Source organism: Bidens hawaiensis, unplaced genomic scaffold, assembly GCF_021521415.1.
Source record: "Bidens hawaiensis isolate Kalapana, Puna unplaced genomic scaffold, B.hawaiensis_p1.1 tig00040766_1, whole genome shotgun sequence".
Taxonomy (NCBI): domain Eukaryota; kingdom Viridiplantae; phylum Streptophyta; class Magnoliopsida; order Asterales; family Asteraceae; genus Bidens; species Bidens hawaiensis.
The window spans coordinates 1-9811 of record NW_027497218.1 but is presented as its reverse complement, the minus strand read 5'-3'; the positions used below and the strand labels follow the sequence as shown (position 1 = coordinate 9811).

The 9811-nt window shown below is 34.5% G+C and overlaps 1 pseudogene across 1 annotated transcript; it reads right to left on the bottom strand.

The window, feature by feature from the left end:
• Positions 1 to 1358: 1358 nt before the first annotated feature.
• Positions 1359 to 5255, bottom strand: LOC143592433 (uncharacterized; annotated as a pseudogene). Its single transcript, XR_013145928.1, has 4 exons — positions 4879 to 5255; positions 3329 to 3814; positions 2081 to 2583; positions 1359 to 1486 (listed from the first exon to the last, which is right to left on the bottom strand). The product of XR_013145928.1 is annotated as an uncharacterized LOC143592433 (transcript).
• Positions 5256 to 9811: the final 4556 nt, after the last annotated feature.

Sequence of the window (9811 nt, the reverse complement as noted above, 5' to 3'; positions counted from 1 at the left end):
GACGACTCTACCCTAACATGCTAATCTCCAAGCTATGGATGTTCTAATAAAACCAACAATAACAATAACAATAACAAATGAGAACATTGGAAACTAAAGAATAGTTGAAACATCATAAATATAACTTGTATTGTAGGTATTGAATCAGTTAAAAAAAAATAATAAAAACAAAAAATGGTCATTTCAAAGGTGGGAGTGGGGATGGTGGAAAAGAAAGAAAGAAAAAGATAATGGGCTCTGGGTTGGGTCCCGGGGCCTCCAGGATGTTAAACTCCCCTGCCCACTATTTGATCACCACCACCACACCCACTAGGATTCTAACATCAAATCATCAAGATAGTTGTGGGCCCCTTGTATTATAATATGTCTCACGTCATATCACCCATCACTGTCTATCATGCTTGTCAAACGGCCCAATAAGTTTGCTTAGTTGGCCCAATAATTACTAACCTACAAAAGCCCAAAACATGTTATCTAAACAGGGTGGCCATTGACAAGTTGACCTACTTAACTAAATGGGTTAAACCGAACCGAAAAACTTAGGGCATGTTTAGTATTGAGTTTAAAAACAACTTATAAACTTAATGACTTTTTCAAAAAATCATTTTGAAAAGCCAAGATTTATGGCTTTTCGAAAACAACTTTTTAACAATTGTAAAAAAGCTAAAATAAGAGACTTTCGTGTTTGCCAAACACTTTTTTAACTTATAGCCAATAAGTTGTTTTCAACTCAATCCCAAACATGCTCTAGTCATTTTTGTATTGTGTTCTTTTCGTGTTTTAGGCTGTGTAAATTGTTCTAGTTACAAAACTTCACAGGATTCAACTCCTCTGTCCCTACACAATCAGGCAAGCAATAATAGAGAACCACCAGTGACCAACCCATTATTATTTTTTATACCAGTTTTACTCTTTGAAAATGCTCAGTGAATCCGTGTCACTCAAGCGTCAGCGTATCCTATATTACATAACATAGTATTTACAGGCATTGGGGTACAACATAGATGACAACCACAAACATCCTCAAAATTGTGTTGGTAGAAACATGCCAGGTTCAATATGTTGCAAAACAGTTAAAAAAGATTACAACCAAAAACAAGAAAAAACAATGTTAAGAGGAAAACTGACCAAACAATTGTTTACACCCGAAGACACGATTATGTCCCTCTTCAACCAAGGCAGCATGTTATAAAACCGCAGTAAAACCGCCTTCAGCCTATCTTCAACCAAGGCAGCATGTTATAAAACCGAAGTTGAGACATTATTAGTTTATTGCTGTTATTATTTAATCTGTAGTTTGGTGCATTATAAACTTTATCTAAACTTTCAAAAAGATACAAAGAAACCATTGACCTGCGCAGAAATGGTGATGTCAGCTGTGGTATTTGATTGAAGCAAGGTACTAAAAAGGCGAAGAAAAGCTAAACTGCACACCGGTCTTGGCTCGATCGTGCTCATGCTGCCTCAATATGTGGCAGTAGTTGATCTAAACGATTGAACAAAAACAAATCATCGGGTTACATAAACCCAAAAAAATTGTGTATATCCTTAGTGACGTAAATGAACTTAACAAACACTAACAAGGTTTGTTCGTGTCAGTTCGTTTTAAAAATAAATTTGCTAAACACATACAAACTTAAAATAACTAAACTATAGCCTATAAAAATAATACAATTTATAAAAACAAATAACATTAATTTTGTTATATATCTGTCTGTTCGTTCGCTAATACATAACTGTTTTTATTAGATAGATTTATCAAATAACATCAGGTCACAATGCACAAATGGTCCTTGTGGTTCGACCATATTGCAAGTTTGGTTCCCAGATATTAAAAATTGCAAACTTAGTCTAAAGTCTAAACATTTGTGAGAGGGTTGAGCGTTTAATCCTCACTATTAATCCCAGTAAGTTTTTAATGGAAAAGTGAGGGTATATTTGTCATTTTACAACTTCACTTGTATTTATTTGTTTAAAACAAAATATTTATGTAAATTTGGTCAAATTATCCAATCAATAACTCAGTTCATTGCATTTATGGTTAATTTAACAAATGATGAGGTCAAGAAAGAACACTAACCTCCATGCGAAACAATTTAGTCGGTACAATAAGCCCAAATCCAGCAGAGCAACGGAACGAATCACGGTACTTTTGGAAAGAAAAATCTCGAAACGAGTTCTCGGTTAATTTGGTAAGACTTCCGGCACAAGCAAACGCATGTGCATGAATATTAGCATCTCTTAACACCTTCAAAGGAAGATCATGAGAAAGATCTGCAAATGCAGTTGCTGCAAGACTCCACCTAGACAATCCTGTTCAGGATTTGCATCTTCAGAATTTGTTTTGACTTCCCTTTTGGGCTCGCTTGGGCCCAATCCTCTAGTCTTGAAGCCCAACAACGATGTGGGCCCACCCAATGTGCAAACAGGTGATGAGTTCCCACCCAAGAAGAAGCGGTCGGGTAAAGATGTAGGTTTGTTCATGAAGTCGGTTCCCCATGGAAAAAGAACACCGCCGGCAACTCCAAAGTTTAGGGCAGCACGAGCGAAACCGAGAGGTAAAGCATAATGAAGGTCAAACTCCTGTTCAGAATAATTAAAATAACAACATATGTGTTCATTAGAACGTTAAGCACTTAAGCATGTAAACGAAGCGAACGAGCACGAACGGAGCATGTTGATGTTTGTGTTCATTCTTTTAACTCTAATTGAACAAATAAGCAAACACAAACAATTAAACTTACAGGGTTTCTTGTTCGTGTTCATTTATGTTCGTTCGTTAATGATATAAACGAACGACTCACGAATGGACATAACTAAATAGAGATGAAGGAACATAACTAAACAGTCTAAACTAAAACCAATTAATAGTGGGCCTAAAAATTTATTAAAACTAGACTAACCTGTAACGAGTCTAAAAAATTTAAATGAGTATATTAACGAATGTACGCGAACAAACTTAAACAATGGTAAACTGACAAATATAAATGAACGAACTTAAAGAACATTCGTGAACGTAAATGAATGGTCATGTTCATTCGCTTTACAAATGAACATAACCAAACTTCCTGCCGAAAAGTTCACCAAACATTCGGTTCGTTTACAGGTACGCAGTCAAGCACCATATCAGAAAGTCATAGTTTTACCTAAATGCTATCATACTTAACTGTCATGTATTAGCCACAAACAACAATGTACTCGTTTAAAATAACTAAAATAACATAAATTTCCCAAATATGCTACTAATTGAACAAAAATCAAAGATAAGAAATGAAGATATTAACTACACTTTATAATAAAAAAAAAATGGCATACGATGACCAAATACCTGGCGAATAAAACGCAAACTTCGATAATCAGGAAAAATGCCACCAAGTTGAGAAGTCGAAACAAAAGCAAACCCTCGAGTTGGTCTAAAAGGTGAGTTCCTTCTATCAATCTTAAACGTGTATTTCACATTCGAAAGTAAACCGTGTCCAAGTTGCCTCCTTATTGACTTAGAAGCCATTTGTGACGGGTCGGTCAACGTACGCCAAGAAAGATTGTATGCCAGGTCATGGTACTTGGTTGATAGTAGGCCCAAAGATAGGCCCAATGATTGCTCTTTGTAAGAAGAGAATTTCAACCAATCTTGAGACAGTAGGGATACTCGGGCCATAACAGGAGGGAATAATCTCATGAATCTCGGTAATGATACACCTGCACTAAGTTCAGATGCTTGGTCCCACCCGTAAGATAAAGAACCATCCCAGAGATCTCCATACCCGAATAAGTTTTTAAACTTGAGCGATCCCTCAAGTGACCAAGATCTAGCCTGCATAATCAATCAAAATGTATACATATATGATATAAGAAAGTGAAGGAAATAAATCGACAAGTGTGCATCATATATAAAGAATGTTAAACAAACACAAAGCACATTGATATTCTTGTCAACTGAAGCTATATACATATTACATAACAAACAGTAATACTTTATCTCTAAAACTGATCCCCTCTAAGTTTACGCAATACAAGCTATCAAGGTCATAATCTCAAAATATTTATCTGCTTAAAGTCGGTTAAGAGTCCTAGTTTCTAGTAATTTGAGTTGTAGTCTAACGAGTCAAGGTTACCCCATATAAACCGAGCCATGGCTAATTACTGTAACCAAGTTTTTGAGTTATATTTTCTTAGTTATAATAAAAACGTGTTTGGGAGTTATCCAAATTTTGTGCTCTGTGTTCATATCAATTCAGTACTTGAGATAGAATCATATTTGTTTAAAAACACTTGGTCATACAAGATTACTTCCTTCTGCAAAGTGCCAAAGTAATGATAAAATTTTAAGAACTAAACAAAAACAGATAATCTGATATATAACCATAAACTAAAAAAACTGATCTATCACTCCAAATCCAAAGCGTGCTAATGCCTACTAGGAAACCATATCCAAAGCAACCAGACTAGGGTTTACTTTTGCTTACAATGATACTATCACTATCAACTTCTCTGTTTAAGGTGCATGAAACCAAAAACCAAACTGAACAGAATTTACTGATTCTCATTTTTTATTTTAAGTAATTTATAAATATGTAAGGTCAAACATTTTAGCCCAAAGTTATAATAATCAAATAGAATTATCATATTGATTTAGGCCCAAATTCATTAATTTTTGTCGAATTTTATTTTTTGACACAAAATTATCACGCTCAAATGGCAAAACCAAAAAAATCCAAACCAAACGGTTTTCTAAATTCAAAAACCGAAGTTTTGGTTTACGTTCGGATTTAGCTCGTGCGCACACCCCTACACATACATAGGCAATCAAAATTACTATCATAAACGCTACAAGATGCATATAATGGAAATCAAACAATAATTAATCATGCAAAATACCTCTGGCTTGGTAAATATGCCAACATCACCGGTGAGAGGGTTTTTAGCCTCGACAACTTTCACAACCACATTACAAGTCCCTGCCAGCTCGGGCGGCCAGCGTAATCTTCACCGAATCAAAAACATGAAGCCTCTGAAGCCTGGCATTGGCAACCGTGGCCGCCTGAAGCAGCTCCTGGACCCACGTGGCACTTTTCAGGGCTTGGATTTCAGCTTCGATTAAAGACTCCTTGGTCTTGGTGTTTCCTTTGATTAACACGTCGTAATGGGACTCTTTCGGATGATATTCGGTTAAGGGTCTGTTGTATTGTTTCACGTTCTCCACTTGATTCTGATTCTGATTCTTGTGGAAGTGGGTTGTCTTCTTCTTTTACCATTGCTGCTGCTGCTGCTGCTGCTGATGTGTAATGTGTATATGTTCGGTTGTGATCAGTTGATGTGCTGTCGGCTTTGGGCTAACCTTAAACATTTCGGTTTCGACTTAACTTCTTAGACATGATAATTACATACTTTAATTAAATCCGAATTACCACTTCAATTATTTTTTTTTTGTTTTAATTTAACGATTTAGTTTTTTTTTTTTTTTTTTTTTTTGCATTCACCTCGTTCAACCACTTAAAACTACTCAAGATGCGTGATGGATCATGTGGTCATGGTGGGTGCTAAACACCGCCAGTGGACACTACACTAGAATGACAAGCTAAATTATTTTATTTTCTTGCTTTTTAAACTATTATTTAATAAATAGACGATCATTTCATTTCACATCATCTCATTCCACAACCACAACCAAATTTCATCCCATGATAATAAATGTTTTTGAATGTGAATTGTGAAACCTAACAAACTCTTCTCTCACATTTCGTATAGCTTAAGCTATACCATTTTAAGTTTAATTTAATGAAATTGACTATTTTTGTTGTGGTAGATATAAACCCAAATTTCGTTTAGAGAAGTATATAAAACATTTAATTTGTAGGATATTGTAAACCGAACTTTGGCCTATTTCCAACTTAAATTTCTTAGGTTAAACCCAACTTTCACCTTATTGGTCTCCAACAAGTCTTTTTTGTTTTTAACGGGACTATCCCGGTTAGTTTGGGAGACAAAAGATGTTAATTGTCCAAGTTAAAGGGAACAAATGAAAAAAAGGTAATTAAACTTAAAACTCCACCACCACCACCACCGGCGCTAACACCGCCTTGCTACTGTCGCCGCCTCTACCACCTCCGCTCCCGTCACCGCCACCAAGATTACAGGTTTATGAAAGGAGGGTTTGAAAATTTATATTATAATTATATATATATATAGGGGATGGATCATGCGAGAAGTGATTTTAGAGTGAGAAGTGCGAGAAGTGAATCTCAACTATTCAATATACAAATCAATGGTTATAATTACACGACGGCATTTTTGTAAATACTATGAAAATTATATCAGATGTTTTATGCTTCACAGGGTAGATTTGTCTATATTGGTTAGGATTACAAGTAGTAACGTAGGGTATCCTGCTTTCACTCCCAAACCGTCAACATACACTCTTATCGCGAAATCTGTCTTTTCATATAATATTGATACACAAAATCGACTACTTTAAAATCGATTGATTGTGTTTGGTTGGGTATAAGAAACAACTGTTCATGCTTGATGTTTATTGGTGTGTTTAGAAGCATAATTGGGTTTTTTTTTTGTAAAGTCAAGTGGCGAACCCTACACAACAAATTGAAGGTATGTAGTACAATTGTGGGTGTTTTTTTAATTCCATGTAGCATATAAATGAAATTATGCATATACTTCGACTTAATTTAGTTTCAGTTCATCGTATTGCCCTAAACCTAGTAATTAGGTTTAATTTTGTTGTGTTTGTTAAATATGGAATTATTTTTGATAAAGAAGAAAGTGAAGACATTTTCGACATTATGTTCATCTGTTGTTTTAAAAAGATTGAAAAGGTGTAATTGTGTTGTGTAGCAATTATAATATATTATGGATGCTTAACTATTGAAGAAAATTCATGTGTAAGGGAAGTAGTTGTTATGTAGTTTTCATGTGGTTGTTGGGTGTGAAGTTAATAGTAAATAGTAATTAATTGAACTTCAGGGAGTGGCATATTTGTTTGAACACATACCCTTTTGTCTCCAGACTGTTATTTTCATTAAATTACGTAGATTTTGTGGTTACACACAAAAATTTAGTCATTGATTTCGATATATATTTGCAGGTCAAATTCACAAAATGCGTTCTTTCACATTGTATTGTCCCGTAGTAAGTTGACTGTTATGTTGACTGTTAACCGGTGGTTGATAAAACATAATAAGTTCACTATGAATGCAGGGAGGTTCTCTTTTGGACAAAGGAAGGGCGGTTCGGGATGCATGGATCTTTTGAAAGCTTGCAGCCATCCATGAAGATCTACATGTTTTTCAGTGTATTAAATGATGCAGAGCTAGAAAGGTGTAGTTCGTCACCACATCGATTGTTTCTTGGTACCATTGTGCGCTGGTAAGTCGCATGCTTATGTCTAACTATAACAATGTAGAGCTGTTAAATAAATGTTGTGCAGGGTAGTTGGCACATATTGTGCAGGGTAGGTATGTACGTACATGTATACGTACGTCCATACGTCCCTACGTATGTATGTACGTACGTACCTATGTTCCTACGTGCGTAAGTCCCTACGTGTGGACGTACCTACGTACGTACATCCATAAAGTGTATGACGTATGTATGAGTTTCATATGATTTGCGGTTTGGGTTATGTTTTCTTTTTTCAACTTATGATACAATATAAATTTTGTTTAGTATATTATGTTTGATATGTGGGAAATATTTGGTTAATATGTAGGAAATCTTGTATAATGTGTAGGATGTATTATTTCATGCACAGGATATAATGTGTAGGGTATGTTGTATGGTGTTAAGGATGTGTTGTTTAACGTGTAGGGTATGTTGTATGATGTGTAGGTATGTTAAATGATTTTTAGGTTATGTTGGTTAATGTGTATGATATGTTTAATGATGTGTAGTATGTATTGTTTAGTGTGTAGGGTATGTTGTATGATGTGTAGGATGTATTGAACCATACGGTGGTGGTTCACAAATGCAAAAAATACACGCAACGTCAATAAAATTGTTGATAGTGCAGACAAATCGAGGCAACATTTATCAAAGAAAATGCAGGGGAAGGTAAAGCAATGTTTGTTTAGCCTTCTTTCAGTTTGGAATAACCAAAGATTTCGAAGTATCTATTTTGAAGATGCCAAGTACCACAAGATCGGAACTTCGGAAGAATGTAGGTGATGCTCAATTCACCACACATGTTTAAGGAAATTATAAGTTTGAAGCCAGATGGAGTAAAGAAATATGAATTGAGGTATAAAACAATATGGACAAAAGTGATTTGTAAAAAAGTATGATGAAAATGAGAAAGATGTTTGAGATTAAGAAATTATGAGTGTACTTCAAATGATTAATATGGTAGTGCAAAATTATACGTTGCAACTGAAAATTATATAATTAATTTAGTTGATCCAGTATACCAAAACATAATCAATTGAATATAATGAATATATCAAGGCGAATTTGCAATACCTTTATCTAAGGATAATATCAAACTGAAACGATTAATATAAATATAATATGAAACTGATCTTAAGATCGATCAAAATTTGATGCAAATTGATTTAAGTATAGCTAACAGAACTGAATTGGGTAATTGATGGGCCAGTCCATCAAACCTGCGATGTCTTGATGCATTAAATGTTGATATATAGTCTCACTCTATCTAACTATGTAACATATAAAGTTGTGGTTAAAAAAAAATGTGTTAACACAAGAAAAAAAAATCAATTTAGCTTGAGTTGATGATAATGCACATGTGAGAATTAGATTCAATTGGTTACAATGGGAATATCCGATAGATCCAAAATAATTTGTGTAGATTGTATATTATCTTCTTGTTTTTTTGAAAAGATGATAAATAAATAAAAAGAAAAGACAAGTTAATATAATTAATATTTAACGCTCACTAACTTATTCCTGCCATATATAACACAAACTAATTTTTACTAATATACCCCTATCAATAAATAAATCAAAAAGTTAAAAGAAAATTTTTGATTGGTCAAATTGACTTCTCGCACTTCTCGCAACAAGATTATTTCTGAAATGAACCTAATCATATATATATATATATATATATATATATATATCCCTATATAATAAAAGAACTTGCCCCCTTCTTATCAGTTGTATACACGTGTCAAGCAAAGAACAAGTGTGCTGACTTGGCAATCAAACACGCTATCCACGACCCTTCAACAAAAGCTTCCACCGAAAGCTTTTGGAATCTGCTTCACATCCTTAAGCTTCCTTTCTCTCCCTCTCTCAAAAAATTCAAATTTTGTAACACTACCTTACCCAAACCCAAAGTTAAAATGCTCTTTCTTTGTAAACCCTAATCATATTTCCCTTCATCCTTCGTGTCGTCCAATTCATTATCATCAAACTTCATTATTCATCCCCCATCTTCTCACATGTGACAAATTTCAAGATCGACTAGGGGCGTAGCTTAGTTTGGTCCAGGATGGCCTAAAAGTATTTAAATAACAATCATAATACAAATATAGTTTTATTGACAAGCTTAGTAGAAATATTTCTATTTCCTGTGTTTGTAACACTGCCCTACACACACACACACACACACACACAAGTTTCTCCGACCCACGAAGCCCATACCGAAGAACTAGTTAAAATTGTTAACCCGCGGCCATGTAGCCTTAGATTGTTTAGGCTATAGAGTTATGTTTGGATCCATACACATGTGTAGTCGGTCTGAGTTGTTTTTATTCTCTAATTTGTATTATAACGTTTTAGAGATCACGTAATCTCATGTAAACATTTGACTGACTCTCTAAGACAAACAACCCTTTTA